This window comes from Gymnoscopelus braueri (genome assembly GCF_963280865.1).
Source record: "Gymnoscopelus braueri genome assembly, chromosome: 3".
NCBI classification, from domain to species: domain Eukaryota; kingdom Metazoa; phylum Chordata; class Actinopteri; order Myctophiformes; family Myctophidae; genus Gymnoscopelus; species Gymnoscopelus braueri.
This window is the reverse complement of record NC_137612.1, coordinates 55,162,014-55,175,239: the sequence shown is the minus strand read 5'-3', so window position 1 is coordinate 55,175,239 and position 13,226 is coordinate 55,162,014.

Genomic DNA, 13,226 nt, shown 5'->3' with positions numbered 1-13,226 from the left:
TCCTCTTAAGAAAGTGTGCGTAGATTCTGTTCTTACCTAAGAACAGATCACAGCTAAGAAAACATTGGAGAATACCAAAATCTTCTTAAAAGCTTCTTAAGTGGGTTTAAGAAGAAATTTCCTCTTAAGTACCATTGCTGAATGAGGCCCATTGTCAATGATGTGATTCACTCCTCCACTACAGATCTAGACACAACCTCAGAAGCCAGCGGACCCACGTCAAACGGGACCGCTTTTTTTGAGCGGGGCGCCGGCCACAACAGAGGAGGAGGAGGTCGGACAACACGACGAGGACGAGGAAGAAGTGCCGCAGGGGGCAGAGGAAGAACCGGAGGCCAGAGGACATACTACGGCACCCGGAACTCCATGAAATAATCAACATCATGAATCTGAGCGACAAACCCCTATCTACTGCATGTGAGTCAGCCCTTAAAAAAGGCCTATCCTTTGTACCAACGACTGACTGTGATGAATTCAATACAATCATTGACTTTCACAAATTATTTCGATCTATAAGACTAAGAGAATTCTTTAAGAGTAAAGGATGATACATATACCAACAGTAATGGATTCAACAAAGAGTGAAAATAAAGCACGAGATAATTCCAGATTTTGTGGAAAATCCACTTTTATTCCACCGAAACATAGAAATGCATCTGTTGACACTTACTGCAGACTGGTAGAACAAGATGTCCGAAATACTCTTAAGAAAAGAAAAGAACATAAGGTATATAACAACCTATCAAAAGAAGAAAGGGAAGCATTGAACATTCTTTCTAAAGATGACACTTTGATTGTAAAAAATGCAGATAAAGGAGGGGCCATTGTTGTTCAGAACAGGAGTGATTATGTAAAGGAAATACATCGACAGTTAGGAGATCAAGAGCTACAGAAAACTTTCTGGAAATCCAACGGTAACTTTTAAAAATGAGATTCATCATCAACTAAAGAATTGGTTGGACAATGGCCTCCTGACCAAAAAAGAATATGATTATATGAAAATAGATCATCCAAGTACTCCAGTCTTCTATTGTCTGCCAAAAGTGCACAAAGATCCTGTCCAACCTAAAGGTAGACCAATAGTGGCAGCAATAGGATCTCTCACTGAAAATATTTCTTCTTATGTGGACTTCTTCCTACAACCAATAGTGAAATCTCTCCCGTCCTTCACACAGGATTCAACAGACCTACTAAAGACCTTGAAGTCCATCCAGGATCCGACCACTGTGACCTACATGGCCTGTTTGGATGTCGAATCCCTGTACACCTCAGTACCCCATACAGGGGCCTTGGAGGCTCTGACACTGTTCCTGAATCAGCGTCCACCAGATTCAACACCAGAACCTCACGTTCTTATCGAACTGACAGAGACACTGCTCACACACAACTACTTCATGTTCCAGGACGAGAACTATCTACAAGTCAAAGGTGTGAGTATGGGCAGTAAAGCTAGCCCGTCCATAGCAAACATCTATATGGGTCTTTTTGAACAGAATTATGTATTCAACTCAACAGAAAATATGTTTTTGCCATACATAAAGATGTGGAAAAGATATATAGATGATATTTGTATTTTGTGGACAGGGGATGAAATGACACTAATACAATTCTTTGATTTTCTCAATGTCAGAAATGAACATCTAAAGTTTACTATGGAACATGACCAACACCAAGTAAAATTTTTAGATATCGTAATCAAAAGAGAGAAGGGTACATTCCAAACAGATGTATACAGGAAACCCTGTTACATAAATTCTTTATTGAGAAGTGACTCATTTCATCCCACTCCCTTAAAAAACAGTTTATCAGTCAGTTCTATAGGATCCGTAGAATCTGCAGTAGAGACGATTTTTTTCAGAAACAGACAGATACTTTAAAAAATATGTTTAAAACAAGAGGGTACACACAGGACATTGTAGACAAGGCAGCATTGAAGGTATGCCAAAAAAAACAGGAAGAATGTTTACAATCTACGAAAAATAAAAACACGTCTGTACAACCTATACAGTGTGTCACACAATACTCACCTCTATAGGCAATTGTTTTAAGAAAACTATAAAAAAAAACATTGGCATCTTCTTAGTTCTGATCCAACAAATCTTTCCAGATCCCCCCTAGGCTACTATACAGGAGAGCACATAATATCAGAGACATTGTGGTGAAATCAGATCTACCTCCTAAAAAAACCCACACTTTCCTAGATGACTTACCAGATGGTAATCGACGTTGTGGTTTGTGTGCCCAATGTCATTTTAAAGAAAAATGCAACTTTTTCTATCACCGAATAATGTAATCTATCTACTTAGATGTCCATGTGGGAAAGCGTATGTGGGTAAGACAACACGTGCATTAAAAACACGCATTGCTGAACACAGGAGTACAATACGTAATGGGGACGAAAAAAGCCCAGTAGCTTTACATTTTAAAAAGGCACACCACAATGTCTCATCTTTAAGATACCTAGGAATAGAGAAAGTGCATCTTCCGAGACGAGGGGGAGATATAGACAATCTCCTACTGAGGAGGGAAGTATGGTGGATCCATTATCTTAAAACCATGGCACCAACAGGACTCAATGAGGACTTTGATATTAGGCCATATTGTGTATGTGTAGGTTATAAGTATATTTCTAAGTACTCAAAGCGCTGTACAATGGTTACAGGGGGGGGGGACATTGGGTCGACGCCAGCGTCCCCACTTTTCCCACATTCACACACCAATGGTGGCAAGCAAGCACCGACCGCGAATCATTGGAGGCAATGTAGGGTTCAGTGTCTTGCCCAAGGACACTTCGACATGTGGACAGGAGGAGCCGGGATTTGAACCGCCGACCCACGGATCATTGGACGACCTGCTCTACCTCCTGAGCCACGGCTGTGGCATTGTGCGATATTGTCTACTCTCTACACTTGAATGCACTTCAATTCAACAACTGTTCCGTCAAATGTTGGGCATATAAATACGTTTGAGGTAATTGGCAATATTGGAATTGATTTTGCATAACGAATAAGGCATTCCAAAACCAGTTATGCATGTTTCATCGCATAATACGATTGATTGATTGATTTATTGATTGATTGATTGAATACTTAAACAGTTTGCAAAAAGTACAGAGGTACAGTTATACAATAAAGCTAAAAGGATAACACAAAAAGCCCTGAGGGCTTGTTTCCATTGTGGTCCTGTGTATTAAATTCATCAAGACATAATTATAAGCATACAATACTATACAAGAACTCATCAATATTAGCAGCAGTAAATGTATATTTACAGTAAATCAGTGGGGGCTGCCCAACGACAAACGTGAGTTTGTGTGGACAAACAAATCACCATAGTGACCAACATGTGTAGTTTAGTTTGTGAATATCTGATTAAATGGTAAATGGTACATTTGCTATATATAGCGCTTTAAAGATTGCGCATTACATTCACCCATTCACACACATGGCGGAGAAAACCACAAGGCACTCTGGGGAGCCCGGGATCGAACTGGGAATCTCGAGGTTGCCATCCGGCCGCTCTACCGGGCGTCCGGGCCACTCAACCCCTGAGCCACTGCCGCCCCTCACCAATTACCCATCAAATTCAGAAGTTTTGTATTACTTTTGTACAAAGAAAAGTACAGATCCACACACACACACACGCGCGCACGCACGCACACGCACGCGCGCACGCGCACACACACACACACACACACACACACACACACACACACACACACACACACACACACACACACACACACGTATACAGTATAATCATCATCACTAACCTACGACTATATACTTTGTTGACCGGAGTCCCCCCCCCACACACACACACACACACACAGACACACACAAATTGCTGATCTACAAGCTCACAAGTATGATGTGTTGTGAGCTTGCAGATCAGCTATTTTTGAGGGAATTTTCCCCTAATGTGACAAGACCAGAACAGGGATGGCAGGATCATGTAGTTCATTATTGGCTCCTATACGCTGCGACTGGCACTGAATATGATTATTATGGGGAAACAAGAAAATACAAAAAAATTACCTTTTCAATTCAATGCAAACCGATCCGTGTGAATCAAACAATAGAAAAGGAAATGTTATCCGATCTTTGTGAATAAAATGATAGAGACAGCCTTGGTAACATTGTGGGAATAATATGTTGACCTAATAAGTTTTACAAGCTGACATTGTTCATGTTTATGACCAAAGCTTTCTGGGACACAGTTATTGGTATCAAGTATCATGGATCTATTGTGAGATTTTCTTCAGTTGTTTTATTTAGCAGGGTTTGTTGTTAGTTTAATGGAAGGGAAGAGCTGTTTCATCAGTGTCACCAGATTCTGCAAAAGAAATAAGCAACCAGGTGACAGGACTATGAAAACAATTTCGAAAGAAGTGACTATTATTATAGGCCACATGAGTACTTTAAACCTATATACATCGGCTACTTGAAAATAGCAGATCTACAAGCTCACAACAATGCGTTAACTTGTGACATTGTAGATCTACCTTTTTTTTAATGAAAAAAATGACAAATGTGTAATATTTTTGGCATAGTCATTTGGGGGTCCAAATGTTTGAGAACCACTGATCCAATTTACTGTCTACCACGCACCCACACCCACACCCACACCCACACCCACACCACTAATGTTTGCACAAATCAGCCTCCTGGTGGCGCTATAACAGGCCAATCTGAAAGATTCGGGCCAGAGGTTCTGAATTGGCATCCAGGGAGTGTGTGTGCACAGTTTAGCTGCGATCATGCCAACGGTGCTGGAGATTAGCTGGGCACAGACGGACGGACACACGGACACACGGACACACGGACACACGGACACACACACGAACGGACGGACAGGGGGCAAAACATACTCTCTCGCCATGCCTTTCGGCCTGGCGGAGACAATAAAAGAAAAGATCGAAAATGTGATCGAAGATGTGGTTGGACGGCGGTTCTTGGGAGCTGGGAAGGGCGGTCTTCCACACCATTATGTTGCGTCTCGGTTCCCCTAGGCCGGGGCGTAACACTGGCGGAGACAATAACCTTTTCAATGCAAACCGATCCATGTGGATCAAACAATAGAAAAGGAAATGTTATCCGATCTTAGTGAATAAAATGATAAGAGACAGCTTTGGTAACATTGTGGGAATAATATGTTGACCTAATAAGTTTTACAAGCTGACATTGTTCTTCTTCTTGTTTACGACCAAAGCTTTCTGGGACACAGCCTGCTATTGGTATCTTAAGTATCATGGATATATTGTGAGATTTTCTTCAATTGTTCTATTTAGCAGGGTGTGTTGTTAGTTTAATGGAAGGGAAGAGCTGTCTCATCAGTGTCTGCGAGAGAAATAAGCAACCAGGTCTATGAAAACTATTCCAAAATAAGTGACTATTATTATAGGCCAAATGAGCACTTTAAACCTATATACATCGGCTTTTGAAAATAGCAGATCTTCAAGCTCACAATAATGCGTTCTGAGCTTGTAGATCTCCTATTTAAAAATATATATATATTGAAAAAAGTGACAAATGTTTAATATTTTTGAAACATTTTAACAACACAAATCTTATACATATTAATTTGGGGGTCCTTAACATGAGAACCACTGATTTAAAAAAAAAAAAATTATAGGAAGCAAGATCAAATAAACAACTACACTTTAGAAACAAGCCCAAAAAAACGCAATCCACAATGGGCCTCATGCAGCAATAAGTTCCTAATGTTTCCTCTTACATTTCTTCCTAAGTGAATTCCTAAGAGAAGTCGAGTCAGATTCATGAAACATTCTTAAAAGGCAGAATTGTTCGTAACTTATGTTCTTATGATGATGAATCCCAATCCTCGTAACTTGAAGGGGTGTGCCAGTTAATCCTAATTACCATAGGGAGCCGCCCCACCAATCCCCATATAAGGCATGACTGCATGGCCCTGCCTGCAGTCACACCTGTGTGTGATTGCTGCTCACAGAAATCATAGGAAATCACACACAGAAATAATGTTGAGAGAATGAAGTAAAGAATACCTAAACTAAAGTCTAAAGATGGTTGAACACCAGACTCCAAACATGAAAATAAATAAATCAATAGTTCTATGGAGGTACTTCTGAAGTGAACAGCAAATTATTAATTTAATTAATGAATGTATTTGATTATTTATCTCACATTAATCAACATATCACCACTAGACATCAATGTAAATTTGCTGAAATTAGCATGTTATCCATATTTCATGTTCAGGAGTAGCGTTAGTAGTGGATATAAAACATTTTATCACTGAAAGCTGGTGGGTGGATATGGAGGGTCTTTAAGGTAGCAGCTGCTTGGTATGTAATGGGGTGGACATAGGGGTGTAGTGGGTGATATGTTGTGCAAGGAGGGGTTGTGTAGGGGGGGATGGGGGGGTATAGGGTGGGTGGGGGGGGGGTTTCAGGTAAGGGGACGGGAAAATGGGGGTGTGGCGAATGTCGGGGATATGGGGGTGGGGGTATGGGGGGCGATGAGGGTGGGTGGGTGGGGGGTTATGGGGTGGGTATGGGGCTTGGGCTTCAACTCAACCGGGTCCGTTTGGGTTAGATTGTAATTTCAGACCTGTTGAAAACTCTAAAGCAGTTGTTCTCAAACATTTTCATGTTAAGGACCCCCAAATTGACATGCATTTGGCTGCAGACCCCCACCTGAAAATATTTTCTGCTGGGGATTTTTTTTCAAGATTTATCAAAATGTTTCGAAAATAGCCGATCTACAAGCTCAAAATGGCCAGTAATGGGACGCGTTGTGAGCTTGTAGATCGGCTATTTTCAAACAAAGTATAAAATAGGGTTAAAGGGATAAAACTGTTCCTTGTTTGCTGTGGACCCCCTGGAACTCCCTCAAGGACCCCTGGGGGTCCCCAGACCACACTTTTGAGAAGCTTTTTTGCTCTAAAGATATGATAAAAATATTATTGTAATTTAAATCCTATATTATACAACTGTAGAATTGAAGAAACTTCGAGAATTAATTATTTTTGCACAAACATGTCACACTTAAGAACTCAAAGGCCACCCTAAGAGTGCTCTTCAGTGTGTGTAGATTCTGTTCTTACCTGAGAACAGATCACAGCTAAGAAAACATTGGAGTATACCAAAATCTTCTTAAAAACATCTTAAGTGGGTTTAAGAAGAAATGTCCTCTTAAGAACGGTTGCTGCATGAGGCCCAATGTATAGCTACTTTACTCTCTCTCTCTCTCTCTCTCTCTCTCTCTCTCTCTCTCTCTCTCTCTCTCTCTCTCTCTCTCTGTGTGTGTGTGTGTGTGTGTGTGTGTGTGTGTGTGTGTGTGTGTGTGTGTGTGTGTGTGCGTGTGCGTGTGCGTGTGTGTGTGTGTGTGTGTGTGTGCACGTGTTAATGTGCAAGGTCAAAGGTCAAGGGATAATGAATGGTGAAGCGGACGGGTCCTTTTCACCCAGAGGTGGTTATTTCTCATCAATGACCTGTACCATTCATTATACTGCCTTATTACATGGCTACTTAACCACCTAAACCCCATAGGGGTAACCAGAGTCCCTCAATGCTAGAGTGTCTTTTCTGTTTTCTGTTATTATGGGGAAAGCTTTCGCGGAAAATAGCAGATCGACAAGCTCATTGGGCCTCATGCAGCAATAAGTTCCTAATGTTTCCTCTTACATTTCTTCCTAAGTGAATTCCTAAGAGAAGTCGAGTCAGATTCATGAAACGTTCTTAAAAGGCAGAATTGTTCGTAACTATGTTCTTGATGATGATGAATCCCAATCCTCGTAACTTGAAGGGGTGTGCCAGTTCATCCTAATCATCATTGGGAGCCGCCCCACCAATCCCCATATAAGGCATGACTGCATGGCTCTGCCTGCAGTCACACCTGTGTGTGATTGCTGCACACAGAAATCACACACAGAAATAAAATTGAAAGAATTAAGTAAAGAATACCTAAACTAAAGTCTAAAGATGGTTGAACACCAGACTCCAAACATAAAAATAAATAAATCAATAGTTCTGTGGAGGTACTTCTGAAGTGAACAGCAAATTATTTAATTTAATGAATGAATGTATTTTATTATTTCTCTCACATTAATCAACATCACCACTAGACATCAATGTAAATTTGCTGAAATTAGCTGTTAAAAATGTTATCCATATTTCATGTTCAGGAGTAGCGTTAGTGTATAAAACATTTTATTACTGAAAGGTGGTGGGTGGATATGGAGGGTCTTTAAGGTAGCAGCTGCTTGGTATGTAATGGGGTGGAAATAGGGGTGTGGTGGGTGATATGGTGGTGCAAGGGTGTAGGGGGCTGTGTGGGGGGTATGGGGGTATATGATGGGTGGGTATAGGGGGGCTTTCAGGTAGGAAGGGGACAGTAAAATGGGGGTGTGGCGAATGTCGGGGATATGGGGGTGGGGGTATGGGGGGGCGATGAGGGTGGGTTGGGTGGGGGTTTATGGGGTGGGTATGGGGCTTGGGCTTCAACTCACCCGGGTCCGTTTGGGTTAGATTGTAATTTTAGACCCGTTGAAAACTCTAAAGCAGTTGTTCTCAAACATTTTGATGTCAAGGACCCCCAAATTGATATGCATTTGGCTGCAGACCCCCACCTGAAAAAAAATTCTGCCAGGGAAAAATGTTCAAGATTTATCAAAATGTTAAAAAAAAATAGCCGATCTACAAGCTCAAAATGGCCAGTGTTCTGAGCTTGTAGATCGGCTATTTTCAAACAAAGTATAAAATAGGGTTAAAGTGATTAAACTGTTCCTCGTTTGCTGTGGACCCCCTGGAACTCCCTCAAGGACCGCTGGGGGTCCCCAGACCACACTTTGAGAACCACTGCTCTGAAGATATGATGAAAATATTATTGTAATTTAAATCATATGTTATACAACTGTAGAATTGAAGAAACTTAGAGAATAATTTATTTTTGCATGAACACGTCACACTTAAGAACTCCCTAGGCCACCCTAAGAGTGCTGTTCAGTGTGTGTAGATTCTGTTCTTACCTAAGAACAGATCGCAGCTAAGAAAACATTGGAGTATACCAAAATCTTCTTAAAAACTTCTTATGTGGGTCTAAGAAGAAATGTCCTCTTAAGAAAGTGTGCGTAGATTCTGTTCTTACCTAAGAACAGATCACAGCTAAGTAAACATTGGAGTATACCAAAATCTTCTTAAAAACTTCTTAAGTGGGTTTAAGAAGAAATTTCCTCTTAAGAACGGTTGCTGCATGAGGCCCAATGTGAGCATGTCGATCTTAAGTGGTCGGTTTAAGTGGTTAATAAAGCACTTAATTAATGAATTGACACCAAATGTAATGAAACCATTTAATTTAATTTATAAGGATTTTATTGCGTGTGTGTGTTTGTGTCAAACTGAGGTGCTTGTGCCAGGTGTGTAACACAACACCATGGGGCATAGGGAGTTCAGTGTGTGTGTGTGTGTGTGTGTGTGTGTGTGTGTGTGTGTGTGTGTGTGTGCGTGCGTGCGTGCGTGCGTGCGTGCGTGCGTGCGTGCGTGCGTGCGTGCGTGCGTGCGTGCGTGCGTGCGTGCGTGCGTGCGTGCGTGCGCTCTTCAAGAACATAAGGGGGCGTAGGGACTTTGGCGGATATAAGGCGGTTGTGTCAGCTCCTCTGTCCACCTGCTCCTCACACACACACACACACACACGGATACACACACGGATAGACGCCCAGACACGGGCACACACAGACCCACTTCAAGCTGCAGCCATGAAGGCCACTGCTCTGATGACCCTCTCTGCTCTGCTGTGTACCCTGGCTACCTGCTGCACTATCAGCCGTCCTGAGGACAACCGGGTGAGACAGAGAGTTTGTTAGTTTGTTTGTTTGTTTGATTGATTGATTGATTGATTGATTGATTGATTGATTGATTGATTGATTGATTGATTGATTGATTGATTGATTGATTGATTGATTGATTGATTGAATATTTTATTACATTGTTTCACAAATAGTGGGTCGGAGTGAATATCATTTTTTTTGTGTCTTCAATTAAACAATATTTAAATGTATTATTTAAAAAATACATATTTAAAAAGCATTTCATAAATCAAATAAAATAAATCTAACTATTTCCATAAATAAAATACAAAATGTTTAAGAAATATTGAAAATAGCAAATCTTCAAGCTCACAACGCGGTGCACTGCGAAGCGACACGTTGTGAGCTTGTAGATCTGCTATTTTCACTAGCTTGGGTCCCGGGCAAACGTCTAATTTGTCTTTTGGGTCTTGAGCTTAAAAGTTTGGTAACCACTGGGTTATTAGTCAAAAAATTTAAACAGAACGAGGTACAGTCAGACATTAAGGCTAAAAGGATGACACAAAAAGGTCATGGGGACTTGTTCCATTGTGGTCCTATGTATTCAATTCATCATTATACAACAGGTAGTTCGGACGAAGCAATCTGATTGGTTGAAATAGGCTGTCTACCCATGCTGGTAGACAGCTGGGCTGATCAGACTGAGTCTCGCAGAGCTAAGTGGCTAGGCTAGCAGTTTGCATGGGAAGTTTGCGATCGTAGTACTAAATCTGGCATTACAATTTTTTATTTCTATCGAATATCTTAAATACAATGAGATTGAGCCAACAGTTAAGCTTTGTTTCTCTATGTGTCCAGTCTGAGAAAAGTTGTCTAGCGTGGCTGGGTAAACAGGGACTCTGTTTGTCTCCAGGATAGCACAGACAACACTCACAGAAAGGTTGTTATTTTGAGAGAGAAATGTCCCACAATATGAATACATTGGATATGTTTTATTTTGATGGTAACTGTTGTATTATCACAATATTACACTTGAGGGTGTGCTTTACCTTGATTATTGGCACTTCAGTGAAGCTTACGGAACTCAGCTCTGCCTCGTTCCTGCATCACTGGCGTGCCAGGAAATGACATTTACCTCCCCTTGCGGTTATTGTGATAATTTTTCAGGCCAATCCTGAAAGAGAGAGAGAGAGAGAGAGAGAGAGAGAGAGAGAGAGAGAGAGAGAGAGAGAGAGAGAGAGAGAGAGAGAGAGAGAGAGAGAATCAGTTTTGATTCGTTTTTTAAAGCTGTGTTGCTGCAGAATAGTCTGTGTAGGACAGTGGTTCTCAAACATTTTTATGTCATGGACCCCCAAATTAATTAAACCATAAATCGGTAAAGTTTGAGTCTATGAGTGATACTACTACCTATCACACTGTTAGTTTTAAAAGAAAGTGTGTTAATGCTTTGAGTTAAACTTAGTAAATTAGCAATTTGTAAAGCGTTTGGTTCATAGTTAATTTACGAATCATTACTCAGCTACACATCAGTAAGCTATTTATAAAATATTTGTTTTGTGGTTATTAACACTTTTTAAAGTATACGGTAACACTTCCTATGAAGAAAACATATAAGCTGCTTTAATGTATCATTATACTTATAAGAACCTGAAATAAAAAAGCCTTATACATTTTTTGTTTGTTCCCTTTACATCAAGATCCGCATCGGTCATACATTGAATAAGGCAGAGAAAGAGCATGTATCCAGAAGAAGAACCACAGTTCAACAATGCCTGGAGAAACACAACATCACCTGGACCTTGGTAGGAGCCTTTCACCTGTTTTATTGTCTCCGCCAGGCCGAAAGTCATGGCGAGAGAGTATGTTTTGCCCCCTGTCCGTGTGTCCGTGTGTCCGTGTGTCCTTGTGTCCGTCCGTCCTTCTGTCTGCGAGCAGCTAATCTCCGCCACCGTTGGCCCGGTCGCTGTGAAACTGCGCGCACACACTCCCTGGATGCCACAGCAGAACCTCTGCCCCACATTTTTCAGATCAGCCTGTCATAGCGCCACCAGGAGGCCGACTTTTGCAAAACACATTTTTGGATATTACTCCTACAAATTTGGTCCAAACAACACACAAATTGGTACCATAGTCATGTGATCAACACGGATCTGTCCAATTTTCCATATTCCATCCTGATTGGCTAAGATTGGCTTCCAAAGTTTGCAGGATTGGTTCGTTTTGAACATAATGCCTCAAATCATGAACGCAGCATGCGATTTCTGTGAAATCTTCCATGTAGATTCCCACTTGGCCCAGGAAGAAATGCCACTTGAAAATGTTCACATCAGCCTCATGGTGGCGCTATAACAGGCCGATTCACGTTTTTACCTATAACTGCACCGATCTGCGTGAAACTTTGCACGCACACTCCCTAGAGGCCAAGGAAAAACCTTTGCCCTGCCTTTTTCACATCTACCTTTTAGAGCGCCACCAGGAGGCTGACTTTTGTAAAACAAATGTTTTCCTCTTACTCCTTCAGATTCTGTCCGAAAAACACGCTAATCGGTACTCTATAGTCATGTGATCAAGATGGATATGTCCAATATTTCATATTCCATCCTACTTGCCTAACATTGGCTTACGAAGTTTGCAGGATAGGTCCGTTTTTTTTTTGTTCAAGGTTTTTTTATTTTATATTTTCACATACAGGTCTATAATAATGAGCATACAAAAAACAGTGAATGTATGTTACCCCTCCCACCCCCCCAAAGTTCCCGCTCCGAAAGAGCCACAACCCTGGTTTCTCCTCGTACCATTAAAACAAAAGGACAATACAGAAAAAAGACACAATTGCAATGAAAAATGAAAACAAGTAAAAAATAAAAATAAAGTATAGGATAGGTCCGTTTTGAACAAAATTCCTCAAATCATGAACGCAGTGTGCGATTTCCGTTAAATTTTGCTCGTACATTCCCACTAGGCCGAGGAAGAAATGCCTGCCTTTTCACATTGGCCTGTTATAGCGCCACCAGCAGGTCTAATTTAGCAAACCACATTTTTGGAACAAAACCATGAATGCAGCGTCCGATTGCTGTGAAAAGCCTAAGAAGAAATGGAACCCTTTTCACATTGGCCTATTATAGCGCCACCAGGAGGCCATAATAACCTACCTGACCTGGCGGAGACTTGTGCTCCAAGGAGCACTTTTTCTTGTTTAGTCTGAGTTTATTGCAGTTTAAAGGTCCATTGTGCGATTGGTGAATGGTCAATGTTTGTGCAACCCAGGCAATTACAGAAAACACTCTTCAGGCAATTTGCATATCTCTGCTGTCGGGCAAAACAGGGCAAAAACTCCAAAATGTTAATTAAAAAAAAAAAGTTAGGAGGTTTTGTTCATCATTGATAAGAACAGCTGAATGGACCTCCAAGCTCACAATGAGGTTGGAGGTCAAAATGGG